Below are 15,829 nucleotides of genomic sequence, written 5' to 3' on the forward strand. Positions count from 1 at the left end.
CCAGTAATTAGACACCGGCAGTAAACAGGCATAGGACCAAGGCAGCAGTAGTTATGGTGGTACAGGCAATGCCAATCGTCCGCACAGCAAGTCGGCGTGAGGTAAATGACGCAATTTCACGAATGCAAGATGGCGTCGGCGAAATCTCGCGAGATTTCGCCGACGTCGTTAACACCTCTTGCCATGTTAACCCTCAACACACCACACCGCCTCAACACACACTCCTCTCACCTTTCACCTCCACTCATGTCCACTCACTCTTTCACTCCACATACGTTCCTTTCTCTCACTCCGTTTCTCATACTCACACCGTCATCGTCGCTGCCCCGACATCTTCCTCCGCCGCCGCGATCCAGGATCCAGACGTTCTCCAGGCCGCCGACATGTTCTTGCGGGACGCCATCTTGGATTTCGTGAAATCCCGCGATATTCAAGATAGCGTCGCCGCAACAACATGTCGCTGGCGTGGACGACATCGGGATCCAAAAAGATGGCGTCGGCGAAATCTCGCGAGATTACGCCAACGCCATTTTGGATCCCGATGTCGCCCACGCCAGCGACATATTCTTGCGGGACGCCATCTTGGATGTCGTGAAGTCCAGCGATATTCAAGATGGCGTCGCCGCAACAACATGTCGCTGGCATGGGCGACATCGGGGTCCAAAATGGCGTCGGCGTAATCTCGCGAGATTTCGCCGACGCCATCTTTTTGGATCTCGATGTCGTCCACGCCAGCGACATATTGTTGCGGCGACGCCATCTTGAATCTCGCGGGACTTCACGACATCCAAGATGGCGTCCCGCAAGAACATGTCGGCGGCCTGGAGAACGTCTGGATCCTGGATCGCGGCGGCGGAGGAAGTTGTCGGGGCAGCGACGATGACGGTGTGAGTATGAGAAACGGAGTGAGAGAAAGGAACGTATGTGGAGTGAAAGAGTGAGTGGACATGAGTGGAGGTGAAAGGTGACAGGAGTGTGTGTTGAGGCGGTATGGTGTGTTGAGGGTTAACATGTGCGTGTGTGTGGTGACGTCACCGGTTACAACTGGACGGAAGTTGTTACAACCGGAAGCTGGTTAGGGCATTTATTATTATAGATAATTTGATGACATAAAACTTTATTAAGTGTAATTTCACACACAAACTTAGCATCTGTTCCACAACCCTTGAATTAAACATAGATTAGTGGGTTAAGCCCTTATGGAAACTTCACGTAAGTTGTGATAGCAAACAGTGAGGTACCTATAAAATGTTTCACATGTGGAGTTAGCATATTTTGCATAACTCTTCAACTATACATAGGGTTGTGAATTTTTTTGGCAAATTTTGTTTGTTTGAGTACGTTTGATAATGCGCGTGTAGCATTATGTAACACAGAATTTCAAGTTCATACAGAATCTGTGACTGATGTCTCACTGGATGTAGTTCACAACATTCTGGCCATGAAGGACATTGTGATGATCGTCCGAGCAAGTGACTGGGGAAACTTCCAAGTTTTCGTTAACATACATAAAGAAGCGACTCACGGGAATAACTTCTGAACTACACATAGAGTGGATCATTTTTTGGGCAAATATTATTCAGGACATTGAGCTGCTCATTGTGAGCACTAGTGGCCCAGGGAACCTTGATCCAAATAAAATGTATATACAGTTGGTGCCCCATAGATGAAAATCTAATAGCTAAAGACGAACTGCAGACTAAAGGCCCCTTTACATTTAGTGATGCACCAGCGATCCCGACCACGATATGACCCGGTCAGGATCGCTGGTGCATCGCTAAATGGTCGCTAGTGAGCTGCCAAACAGGAAGATCTCACAGCGATGCAGCAGCGACGCAGCAGCGGTCATTACATACCTTTCAGACGCGGCGATGTTGACGTCCTACACCAGCGTCAACACGTCGCTCGTCAGCGCCAGCAGGAAACGGCCGACGAAAAATGGACCCGGCCGATCTCGCGTGATCAGCGATACCCAGCGGGGGAGCCGGTCAGAGGTAAGTATCACACATAGCGATATTACTAGCAATATCACTGCTACGTCACAAAATCGGTGATGCTTTAGCGATATTGCTAGCGATATCACTATGTGTAAAGCCTCCTTAATTTGAAGCCGGTTGAGTGTCTGCACTCCGGATATCATGTGACCCCTGACTCCTCCCCTCCTGTGACCTCATCACAGGTCCTGTGCACACAGAGCAGCCATATATGTGGAGTGCGGCTCTGTGGGTGGAGGTAGGTGCTGGAAATTCCCTGTTACTGAGCGTGGGGGACATTAACCCCTTCAGCACAGAGACTCTTTTGGTGTTTTTGCTGCCACTTTATAAGAATCATAAGATTTCTGTTCTGCTTCCTGTAAGAGATACATACGACCCAACTATGGAAGACAGGAAGTGAGGTAATGGATTGTTCTCATAGTACAGGGCCCCTTTCTTGGCCCCACACAGTGTAATGCCCCCACATTAGTGCCATTCCCCCACACACAGTATATTGTTCTCACAGTACTACCAACTGCCATCCCTCCACACTCAGTATAATGTTCCCATAGTACCACCATCCCCCACACAGTATAATGTTCCCACATTACTGCCATCCCCAACACATTGCAATGTTCCCACAGTACGGCCATCCCCCCATGCACTGTATAATGTTCCCACAGTACGGCCATCCCCCCACACACAGTATAATGTTCCCACAGTACGGCCATCCCCCCACACACAGTATAATGTTCCCACAGTACGGCCATCCCCCCACACGGTATAATGTTCCCACAGTATCGCCATCCCCCCCACACGGTATAATGTTCCCACAGTATCGCCATCCCCCCCACACAGTATAATGTTCCCACAATACCACCATCCCCCCCACACAGTATAATGTTCCCACAGTACCACCATCCCCCCCACACAGTATAATGTTCCCACAGTACGGCCATCCCCCCACACACAGTACAGTTATGGCCAAAAGTTTTGAGAATGACACAAATATTATATTTTCACATGATCTGCTGGCCTCTGGTTTTTATGTGTGTTTGTCAGATGTTTTTATCACATACAGAAATATAATTGCAATCATATTATGAGTAACAAAAGGTTATATTGACAGTTAGAATGAGTTAATGCAGCAAGTCAATATTTTCAGTGTTGACCCTTCTTCTACAGGACCTCAGCAATTCTCCCTGGCATGCTCTCAATCAACTTCTGGATCAAATCCTGACTGATAGCACTCCATTCTTGCAAAATCAATGCTTTTATTTTGTCTGAATTTGAAGGTTTTTGTTTGTCCACCCGTCTCTTGTTGATTGACCACAAGTTCTCAATGGGATTAAGATCTGGGCAGTTTCCAGGCCATGGTCCCACAATCTCTATGTTTTGTCCCCTGAGCCATTTAGTTATCACCTTTGCTTTATGGCAAGGTGCTCCATCATGTTGAAAAAGGCATTGTTGATCGCCAAACTGCTCTTGGACGGTTGGGAGAAGTTGCTCTTGGAGGACATTCTGGTACCATTCTTTATTCATGGCTGTGTTTTTAGGCAAGACTGAGAGAGAGCCCATTCCCTTGGCTGAGAAGCAACCCCACACATGAATGGTTTCAGGATGCTTGACAGTTGGCATGAGACAAGACTGGTGGTAGCGCTCACCTGGTCTTCTCCGAATAAGCCGTTTTCCAGATGTCTCAAACAATCGAAAAGGGGATTCATCAGAGAAAATGACTTTACCCCAGTCCTCAGCAGTCCACTCCCTGTACCTCTTGCAGAATATCAGTCTGTCCATGATGTTTTTCCTGGAGAGAAGTGGCTTCTTTGCTGCCCTCCTTGAGACCAGGCCTTGCTCCAAGAGTCTCCGCCTCACAGTGCGTGCAGATGCACTCACGCCTGTCTGCTGCCATTCCTGAGCAAGCTCTGCACTGCTGGTAGCCCGATCCCGCAGCTGAAACACTTTTAAGAGACGGTCCTGGCGCTTGCTGGTCTTTCTTGGGCGCCCTGGAGCCTTTTTGGCAACAAGGGAACCTCTCTCCTTGAAGTTCTTGATGATGCAATAGATTGTTGACTGAGGTGCAATCTTTCTAGCTGCGATACTCTTCCCTTTTAGGCCATTTTTGTGCAGTGCAATGATGACTGCACATGTTTCTTTAGAGATAACCATGGTTAACAGAAGAGAAACAATGATGCCAAGCACCAGCCTCCTTTTAAAGTGTCCAGTGGTGTCATTCTTACTTAGTCATGACAGATTGATCTCCAGCCCTGTCCTCATCAACACCCACACCTGTGTTAATGGAGCAATCACTGAAACGATGTTAGCTGGTCCTTTTAAGGCAGGGCTGCAATGATGTTGAAATGTGTTTTGGGGGATAAAGTTCATTTTCTAGGCAAATATTGACTTTGCAAGTAATTGCTGTTAAGCTGATCACTCTTTATGACATTCTGGAGTATATGCAAATTGCCATTAGAAAAAATGAAGCAGTAGACTTTGTAAAAATTAATATTTGTGTCATTCTCAAAACTTTTGGCCATGACTGTATAATGTTCCCACAGTACGGCCATCCCCCCACACAGTATAATGTTCCCACAGTATCGCCATCCCCCCCACACAGTATAATGTTCCCACAGTACCGCCATCCCCCCCACACAGTATAATGTTCCCACAGTACCACCATCCCCCCAAACAGTATAATGTTCCCACAGTATCACCATCCCCCCACACAGTATAATGTTCCCACATTACTGCCATCCCCAACACATTGCAATGTTCCCACAGTACAGCCATCCCCCCATGCACTGTATAATGTTCCCACAGTACGGCCATCCCCCCACACACAGTATAATGTTCCCACAGTACGGCCATCCCCCCACACAGTATAATGTTCCCAAAGTATCGCCATCCCCCCCACACAGTATAATGTTCCCATAGTACCGCCATCCCCCCCCACACAGTATAATGTTCCCACAGTACCGCCATCCCCCCACACAGTATAATGTTCCCACAGTACCACCATCCCCCCCACACAGTATAATGTTCCCACAGTATCGCCATCCCCCCCACACAGTATAATGTTCCCACAGTACCACCATCCCCCCCACACAATATAATGTTCCCACAGTATCGCCATCCCCCCACACAGTATAATGTTCCCACAGTACCACCATCCCCCCCACACAGTATAATGTTCCCACAGTACCGCCATCCCCCCACACAGTATAATGTTCCCACAGTACCACCATCCCCCACACACAGTATAATGTTCCCACATTACTGCCATCCCCAACACATTGCAATGTTCCCACAGTACCACCATCCCCCACACACAGTATAATGTTACCATAGTACCACCATCCCCCCACACACAGTATAATGTTCCCACATTACTGCCATTCCCCACACAGTGTAATCCCTCCATTATGCTCTTTAGGCAGTAAGTATAATACCCCCCACACAGTGCAATGTTCCTCCAGTACCACCATCCCCCTACACACAGTATAATGCTCCCATTATGCCCCTGTAATGAGTGACCAGATACATAACACAAACAAACAAGGCTGAAGTTACCAAAATCATTATTTATTTCCCTGATAATTTGAATTGTGACAACTACAACAACAGTGAATAATGAAAAACAGGGTGATTACGAGGTGAAATATACAATATCAAATATACAATGAATTCTCCGGCTCACTCTCACTGTAATAACAGCCTTTAATTGTATGTTACTTTTGCTACTGACAAGAGTGATGGTCCTGACACATAGTCACTTAGTCCTCAGTCCGGGACAACAGATCCCGTCTATTCAGCACGTCTGTGTCATGATCCCAGTGCAGGTTTTTGAGCTGCACGTCAGGGGTTAATGTCTGTAGTTCGGTGCAGGTTTTGACCTGCACACCTCGGGTTAATGATTGTAGCCTCTTTCAGGTTCTGGGAGAGCCTCTTAAGCCCCTGGGAAGCTCCAATCCCTGCCAGTTATACTTTTGCCTTTGGCCGAGTGTGCTGACCCCTGTGTGCCTGTTCGTTGTTATAGCTTGTTTATATGGTTCTGACCTGGTTTTGTTCCCCGTTGTGAGTTTGCCTGTTGATTCTGTACTGTGCTATCCTCTCTGTGTATGACTCATTGCCTGTGATCTGACTACTCTCTGCTCGCACCTCTTGTACCTTGCAGCTATCTCTGTGTGTGACTCATTGGCTACGTCCTGACTATTCTCTCTGTCTTTGCCCCCTGGTAACTTTGTCTTGCAGTTACCCTGCTAGGAGTTCTCTTGCAGCTCCTAGCCCTCTGGAGTTTAGGCCACACCTCTAGCAGTCACGTGCTTCAGGTCCTGCTGTTCTGAAGTACGCATCTACTCGGCTGCTGCCCGCTCCACAGGTATCTTTGAGCACAGTTCGCTTTACTCAGGACACGCGCACTGGCTCAGTGAGCAAGTTCAGTGCGGTGTTTCTGACAGTCTGCTCTGGGCTAGCATACCGGAGCTTCTGACAGGAAGCAGTAGCTTCCATCTCCCCTGAGGCTGCAAGTCCAGCCCACAAAGTTAACCATTAGCTGTGTCTACATAACTTCAGGCAGCAAATTGACATCACAGATACAAAGGTAATAATGGGAACATCCACAATACAAGGCAGCACAAGTAAAGCACATAGATAATACATTAAGAACATTGTGAGGTGCCAAGGGGAGAGGTACTAGAAAACAGGTATATTTCTCCCCGTTTCATTTCATATGTCTCCCTGTACTGATGATGAAGCCAGTTTATTTCACTGTAATCCAGTCCTGGGTTCCTTAGTGATCAGCATGGAAAGGACTGGTAGTTCCCCCTCCACTTATTCAATCCAGGTTTTGGTTTCCTGGCTGGTCCAGCTGATATAATCAGGAGAAGCTGGGATCTCAGTCTATCTCGTCTGCTGAGCTGGGAGCTGACACAGTAAGATTACATGGACTTCTTTGCTGTTATATAGGTTTATTTTGTAGTTAGCCTGCTATTGTTAGTTAGTGGCCAGATGGCCTTAGATGTTTTATTTCATGTTTGGCATGTGTAACATTGAATAACAAGTGTGCACAATAAATATGCCGTGTCCATATCCATGTGGAACTTGCTAGTCTGCTGAAGTGACTCCATAGCCACACGCTTGTGCCAAAGCAAAGATCCCAGCTGAGCTATCTATTCCCACAAATGGTGTTTCGAATGCGGGCAACTGTGGCTGCTGGACTGTGACTGCAGAGAAAACGCTGTGTATGTCCTGGCTGAAAGCTTCTGCACTTTTGAAGAGCCAAGAGTCCAGTAATATGGAGGAACTAGTGAAGCAGTTATTGCAAGCAAATGTGCAACAACAGCAGACTAATACTTGCTTCCAGAAGGCTCTGGAGCAGCAACACCAGATGCAGCAAGAGCAGTTGGAGGCAATAAAACAGGCCTTGGTTCGGCAACCCCGAGATGAAGGAGACCGTGCACAAAGCGCTGCTAGTGCGCAGAAAGCCGTACAGAAGACTGCTTAAAATGACCGCAGACGATGATGTGGAAGCATACCTCACCATGTTCGAACGTATTGCAGAACGTGAGCACTTACCGCTGGACAGGTGGGCTGAGGTAGTTGCTCCATTTCTGAGCGAAGATCCACAAAAGGCCTATTACGATCTGAGTGGAGCGGATGCTATGGACTATATCAAACTCAAAGGCGAAATCCTGGCAAGGCTGGGAGTAAACACGTATGTACGTGCACAGAGGGTGCATTTATGGACTTTTGTGGAGCACCAGCCAGCCCGCTCACAAATGCATGATCTCATCCATCTAGTAAAAAAATGGCTGCAACCAGAGGCTTTGACATCCGCACAGATGGTGGAGCGTGTTGTTCTAGACAAGTACCTGCGGTCCTTACCCGCTAAGATCCAGAGGTGGGTTGGACAGGGTGACCCAACTACCGCTGACCAGTTGGTGAATATGGTCGAACGCTACAATGCTTCTGAAAGCCTACTCCAAGGGACATTAGCTCCCTACTGGCTCCCCAAGAAATCGCTGGAGAGTCCTGCGAAACCTACTTCATCTTCAAAAGAAGAGAACGTCACAATGAAGGGTAGCAGACCTACAAAGGACAATGGAGGTGGTACGGGCTCACATCAAGCCAGCAGACCTCGTCTGGGATCTCCATCGAGGAGGCAAGAGCCTATACAATGTTGGCGATGTCGCGGGCTTGGCCATGTAGCAGCTAACTGCCCAATGACTACAGAGCCAATGGACTGTAACGCTATGAGGCGTCTTTCATTACATGTGCAGTCAGTCTGTGTGGCGGAGACCCTCACGGGAAATGAACAACACGTGTGCCACGTCGAGGTTGACGGTTATAGTGTGAATGCCGTCTTGGATTCCGGCAGTCAAGTAACTTTGGTACATGCCAGTTTAGTGGACTCTAGCGCCCTAACGAACTTAACCGTGGGCATTAGTTGCATCCATGGGGATACTAAGAACTACCCCACTGCCTGGGTTACTCTTGCCACGTCAGTAGGGACCAAAAGACATCAGGCGGCAGTCATAAAGTCTATGGGACACAGTGTAATCCTGGGGAGAGACTTTCCCTTATTTTGGGACTTGTGGAACTTCAAAAGTGGCATGAACCCTCTAGTTGAAGACGGTACTCTGGAGCTAGCCCCTGAACCATTGCAGCAAGACGACGGAGAACCCATCTCAGAGAAAGTACTAGAATCTGTGGACTCTCCTCTGGCTGTGTATGCAGGCGATGCAGACCAGCTAGAGGATGTTTTAGAAATGCCTGATCTTGAGGTGGCCCGTGGTAAGTTCGGGACCACTCAGCACCAGGATCCTACTCTAGCAAGTGCGTGGGAAAACGTAAAGGTCTCCGAGAGAAGACCATTGTACCCAGGGGCTCAAAACGAGTTCCCACACATGGCGGTGCAGCAGGATATGCTGTATCACATAGACAAGGTGCGAGGAGTGGTGGTAGAACAACTAGTGGTACCTAAGTTCTTTCGCCAGGTAGTTTTGGAGTTGGCACATAAACATCCCTTGGGAGGACACCTGGCGGTAGAAAAGACAAAACACCGTATTCTGCAATGTTTCTTTTGGCCGGGTCTAGTGGGAGACGTGACCCAGTACTGTCGGTCATATCCTACGTGTCAATTGACCGCACCTATGTCACATTTTAGAAGCCCCTTAGTGCCCTTACCAATAATAGAGGTGCCCTTCGAGAGGATAGCAATGGATATAGTCGGTCCGTTAGTTAAATCTGCCAGGGGTCATCAGTACATTTTGGTAGTATTGGATTATGCCACGCGTTATCCCGAAGCAGTGCCCTTGCGGAATGCCAATGCGAAATCAATTTCAAAGGAGCTGGTTAATATGTTTTCCCGCACCGACATTCCGAAAGAGATACTTACAGATCAAGGGACCCCCTTTATGTCTCGTATACTTAAGGATTTATGTAAACTACTAAAAATCTCCCATTTGCGTACCTCAGTATATCACCCTCAGACTGACGGTTTGGTGGAGCACTTTAACAAAACCCTAAAGGGAATGTTGAAAAGGGTGGTGGATAAGGACGGGAGAGATTGGGATGGCCTACTACCAGACCTCCTGTTCGCTATACGTGAGGTACCCCAATCCTCCACAGGCTTTTCACCTTTTGAGTTGGTTTATGGGCGGTGTCCTAGAGGCCTGTTAGATATTGCCAAGGAGACTTGGGAACAAGAGGTGACTCCGTATCGCAGTGTAATTGAACACATAACACTTATGCAGGACCGAATTGCAGCAGTTATGCCAATAGTTAAAGAGTGTTTAGAGCGCGCACAACATGCCCAAAGCACGGTATACAACCGAGCGGCTAAAACACGAGTCTTTCAACCCGGAGACAGGGTGTTGGTATTGGTACCTACCGTAGAAAATAAATTTCTTGCGAAATGGCAGGGACCATGCGAAGTGCTGGAACGAATAGGTGAAGTAAATTATAAGATACACCAACCAGACAATAGAAAGCACAAAAAAATATACCACATAAACTTGCTTAAGGCCTGGCGGGACAGGGAGAGTCTGGTGGCAGGAGCTGCCCTTGAGGATGGGCCTCGAGGGGCACCACCTTCTAAGGTAAAGGACCCCCAGGTACCTCCGCCAGAAGTGGGTATTGCAGACACGCTATCCGAAAGCCAAAAACGAGAGACCAGGGAGTTCATACAGAGGAACGCAGATGTTTTCTCGGAACTTCCTGGCCGGACTCACCTAATTAAACATGACATTGTTACTGATCCACAGGCGCGGGTATGGCTAAAACCATATCGAATTCCGGAGGCTCGGAGACAAGCCATTGCCCAGGAAGTGAAGATGTTAGAGCTCGGGGTCATTGAGGAGTCCCGGAGTGATTGGGCTAGCCCTATCGTACTGGTGCCCAAACCTGATGGGACTATCCGATTTTGTAACGATTTTCGGAAAGTAAATGAAGTATCGAAATTCGATGCCTACCCGATGCCAAGAGTCGATGAACTGATAGAGAGACTGGGTTCGGCCAGGTACATATCCACTATTCACTTAACAAAAGGTTATTGGCAGATTCCCCTCACGGAATCAGCCAAAGAGAAAACTGCATTTGTTACGCCCCAGGGATTATTCCAGTACCGAGATATGCCATTTGGGTTGCATGGTGCCGCAGCCACCTTCCAACGTCTAATGGATATTGTCCTAAAACCCCATGGCCAGTATGCGTCCGCATACTTGGACAACATCATTATCTTTAGCGATGACTGGGACACGCATTTGTCAAAAGTACAAGCCGTCTTAGACTCCCTAAAAACAGCTGGGTTGACTGCCAATCCCAAGAAATGTACATTGGGATTGGAAGAGGCTCGCTATGTGGGATATAGCATAGGGAGAGGCGTCGTGAAGCCTCAAGCCAATAAAGTGGACGCTATTCAAAATTGGCCATGACCGGTAACCAAAAAACAGGTTGGAGCTTTTTTTAGGGATCGTTGGTTATTATAGGCGGTTCATCAAACATTTTGCGACCATTGCAGCTCCTCTCACAGATCTTACTAAGGGGTCGAAATCTGTCACAATAAAGTGGAACGCAGAAGCAGAGGAGGCCTTTCAGTGATTGAAAACAGTCCTCTGTGACCAACCAGTGTTGGTTGCACCAGACTTTAAACGGGAGTTTATTGTCCAAATGGACGCCTCTGGGGTGGGCCTCGGCGCGGTTTTGTCTCAAGAAGTAAATGGTGAGGAACACCCAGTGGCCTATCTAAGCAGAAAGCTTATGAGAGCAGAAAAGAACTACAGTGTAGTTGAGCGGGAAGCACTGGCTGTGAAATGGGCCCTGTGCACCTTGCGCTATTATTTACTAGGTCGCCAGTTTAGGCTAGTGACGGACCATTCGCCCTAACGTGGATGTCCCGAGCAAAAGAAGGCAATGCGTGGGTGACACGCTGGTTCTTAGCATTACAAGGGTTTAAATTTTCCGTTGAGCACAGGGCGGGCACAGCGCACAGAAATGCAGATGCGTTGTCTAGAACGCACTGCTTGGTGACTCGTCGTGTCCGACTCCATGGGCTCGAACAGAGGAGGGGGGTGTGAGAGGTGCCAAGGGGAGAGGTACTAGAAAACAGGTATATTTCTCCCCGTTTCATTTCATATGTCTCCCTGTACTGATGATGCAGCCAGTTTATTTCACTGTAATCCAGTCCTGGGTTCCTTAGTGATCAGCATGGAAAGGACTGGTAGTTCCCCCTCCACTTATTCAATGCAGGTTTTGGTTTCCTGGCTGGTCCAGCTGATATAATCAGGAGAAGCTGGGATATCAGTCTATCTCGTCTGCTGAGCTAGGAGCTGACACAGTAAGATTACATGGACTTCTTTGCTGTTATATAGGTTTATTTTGTAGTTAGCCTGCTATTGTTAGTTAGTGGCCAGACGGCCTTAGATGTTTTATTTCATGTTTGGCATGTGTAACATTGAATAACAAGTGTGCACAATAAATATGCGGGCAGGGTCCTCTCTCCTCCTGTACCTGTTACTTGTATTGTTTAAGATTATTGTACTTTTATTATGTATACCCCTCCTTACATGTAAAGCGCCATGGAATAAATGGCGCTATAACAATAAATAATAATAATAATAATAAATATGCCGTGTCCATATCCATGTGGAACTTGCTAGTCTGCTGAAGTGACTCCATAGCCACACGCTTGTGCCAAAGCAGAGATCCCAGCTGAGCTATCTATTCCCACAACATATTTATATAAAGTGCACAGGGGGCCACACTGAGAAGGAGAGGATGCAACTGAGGGGACCTGCTACCCCCTTACTCTCTCCCCTCCTTAAAAATGGCCGTCCCCAGCCATGGCAACCTTTGCAAAATGTATATATATGTAACATCAGAGTCCCAGTCTCTCTGCAGATAGGTTCATAGAAAAACAAAAACAGAGTTCATAGTCCACAAGAGTCAGTTGGCCCTTTAACACAAGCAGGCAAAGTATTTGAAGTGGGGCTCATTCATACCCGACAGTCTTTCTCTATGTGGGCTAAAAATTGGGGCATTTTTTGGGCTCAATTGAACTGTTGTTGCTGTGTCTTAGTCTATTTATTCACACTCTTTTGCTGTTAAAAAAATACAGGACAGATTATTTAAAGTGGGGGATCTCAGTCACAGGCCTCACCTATCTGTGGGCTAAATATTGGAGCATTTTTTGGCTCAATTGAACTGTTGTTGCTGTGTCTTAGCTTATTTATTCACACTCTTTTGCTGTTTAAAAAAATACAGTCCACATATTTTACAGTGTAGTATCTCTGTCAAATGCCTCACCTATTTGTGGGCTACAAATTGTGACATTTGAGGGCTCCATTCAACTGTTTTTCCAGTGTCTTAGCCTAGTTATTGATACCAGTTTGCTGGAAAAAAAAATGTTACCTACAGGCCAGATATTTTAAACTGTGATTTTCCCGCACACGGATCACATACAAGTTGGCTCCCAATTCAGCCATTTGTAGTGCACGTGGAAAATATTGTAGTCCATTTAAAATGGGCAAGGGACGGGGAAGTGGATGTGATGGTGATGGTGCATGCAGACACCGAGGCCGTGCGCAAGCTGAAATTGTTCCACAACAAACACCCACATCTTCTTGCCCGACCTTCATGACCCAATTACTAGGGGTCTGCAGCAGGACATCACTATTGAAACCAGAGCAGTGTGAAACAATTGTTGGATGGTTAGCGGATAATGCTTGCGGTCTGTTTGCCACCACCACCACTACCACCCTGTCTTCCCCACGGTCAAGTATGAGTAGCTGTGAGTCTGGACCGCATATTCCTCACTCTGATCCTCCTTCCTCCCACCATGTCATGTGCCCGGAGACAACTGATCCCACACTTGGACACTCCAAAGAGCTGTTCTCTTTTCCATTTATAGATTTGGGTCTCTGGCCCGGTACACTTGAAGCGCGGGGCAAGATGAGCAGCCACGGTCACACAAAGGCAACGGTGGGAACGTGTCACAAGAGGTGGACGATGATGAGACACAATTGCCAGCAAGTCAGGAGGAGGACCAGGGTGTGGAAGTGGAATCCAAAGTGGTGGATGATATAGTAACTGACCTAACCTTGCAGGAGGACATGCAGAGTGAGAACAGCTGCACACAGGGGGAGGGAGGCGTAGCAATCCAACAGGGAGGAAGAAGCAGTGTGGTGGCCGCAGACAGAAGACGGGCATCTATTCCTCATGACACCAGCATGACGGAAGTTGGCAGGAAAACTGTTAGGTCTTCCCAAGTCTGATTGTTTTTTAAAAGCTCTACTGATAACCCCAAACAGACCATTTGCACCACCTGCCATGCCCGCATCAGCAAGTGTAGCAAAACTAACTGTCTGACCACCACCAGCATGATCAGGCACATGGCAGCAAAGCATCTTACTTCATGGGCCAAACCACAGGTTCCATCAACAGTATTTGTAGATGAAAACACAGCTTCTTGCACTGTTGGGCGTGCAAGCCAATCCGCTGTCCACGGTACATGTGAAGATGCCTTCTGCCCTGCACCTGTCGTTACTCACACTCAACTACAATAAGCACATCCATGTCCTTGTCGCAGCACAGCCTTCAGTTGTCCATACCCCAGTCATTGGAACGCAACCGTAAATACACAGCCAACGCCCCACAGGCCACAGAACTAAATTCACACATTTCTCGTCTGCTTGCGGTCGAAATGTTGCCTTTTAGGCTTGTGGAGACAGAAGCTTTCCGCAACCTGATGGTGGCGGCCTTCCCAAGATACTCGGTCCCCAGCCGCCACTATTTCTCCCGCTGTGCCGTCCTAGCATTACACAAGCACCTCTCCCTCAACATTACCCGTGCCCTAAACAATGCTGTCTCTGGGAAAGTCCACCTAACCACAGACACGTGGACAAGTGCAGGGCAGGGACGCTACATCTTGCTGACGGCACACTGGGTTAACATAGTGGAAGCCGGGACCCAGACGAACTTTGGAATGGAACACGTCCTCCCGACGTCAATCAGTGTTGCCCCCACAGTCTTCAGCTCCTGCCCTCCTCTTCAGCCTCCATGTCCAAAATTACCTGTTAGGGTCGGTGGAACGCACCAAATATAAATAATAGTAGGTGCGTTCGCCGCTCGGGGTCCACCGTGCGGTAGGTGACAAGATCGCTGCTGAACAATGGCAGATGCACCTAGTAGGTGCGGTACTGCGCTCGGGTTAACGTCACCCGAACGCTAAAGGTGGCTCCGTACAAACACAGAGTCGCTTGGTGAACACTAAAGCAAAGGCGCGGGCCCTGTTAGCGTCACAGAGGCCTGCGTGTGGCGTCGCAGCCGTGAACACCAATAGCTGCTGTTACTACAGCGCAGCGGCAGAGAAAGCGCAAGCGTCGGCGCCAAGGACCGGGCGCCGACGGACGCTAGTGTAGGCGTGGAGCAAGTGGCGTGTAGCTTGCCACAACCCTGGAGCTGACTATTCACACTCGGTCACCACTCTTAATATCAGAGGGTAGGGGTTTCATAATGAGTCAGACACCAGTCCATGCATCCATCACCATACACACACAGAATAATATGCTACACTAGCGCATGGCCGAGCCGCCATGCGGGGCTTTTATAGCGATGCGTTTCCGGGACCTTCCAATACTTTGGGAAGGACCAATCAGATCCAACACAGGACCTGCACATGTGACCCCTGCTCTCCACTGAGAGGGCACGTTGCGGGCATGCCCAGTAGCACAGCACGAGGACTTAGCCTCTGGAGCGGTTCCCTGCAAAGCAGGTTGCACTACCATTGCTGCACCGGAGGTGGCGGCAACATCTAGGCTCACAGAACGAGTCTGAGGAGAATGCCTGGCTCGCCGTGATTACTGAGCAGGAGTCCGAGCGGTCGGAGGAGAATGGGAGACCGCAGGATGTCTGGCTCTGGATTCCTGCTGTGCAGTGCCAGGAATCCGACGCCTAACATTACCACATCAGTCACAAGCTGGAAGCACTGCCTCAGCCAAGCGTCAACAGGCTGTACTAAAGCTAATATGCTTAGGTGACAAACCGCATAATGCTGAAGAGTTGTGGACAGCTCTGAAAAAGCAAGGAGATGTGTGGCTGACATCGCAGAACCTACAGTCAGGCATGGTCATGTTTGACAATGGCTGGAACCTGGTGGCGGCTCTGAGGCAAGGCGAGCTCACACATTTACCATGCCTGGCCCATGTGTTTAACCTCATTGTTCAACAGTTTCTCAAAAGCTATCCAGAGCTGCTGGATCTGCTTGTCAAATTACGTTGCCTATGTGCCCATTTTAGAAAGTCAGCTTCTGCCGCCCTTGCCATGCTTCAGCAGCATTTGCAGCTTACGGCTCACCGACT

At 48.4% G+C, this 15,829-nt stretch overlaps 1 protein-coding gene across 1 annotated transcript in view; it reads left to right on the plus strand.

Annotated features, from left to right (window-relative positions):
- Positions 1–2,263: 2,263 nt before the first annotated feature.
- Positions 2,264–15,829, plus strand: part of LOC141047073 (uncharacterized) — a 503,490-nt gene continuing 489,924 nt past the window's right edge. Inside the window, exon 1 of the mRNA XM_073542013.1 lies at positions 2,264–2,395. The gene's annotated coding sequence lies outside the window, so the exon portion shown is untranslated. The remainder of the gene's footprint in view (positions 2,396–15,829) is intronic.

Source organism: Dendrobates tinctorius, unplaced genomic scaffold (genome assembly GCF_039654945.1).
Source record: "Dendrobates tinctorius isolate UK_male_01 unplaced genomic scaffold, ASM3965494v1 ptg000126l, whole genome shotgun sequence".
NCBI classification, from domain to species: Eukaryota; Metazoa; Chordata; class Amphibia; order Anura; family Dendrobatidae; genus Dendrobates; species Dendrobates tinctorius.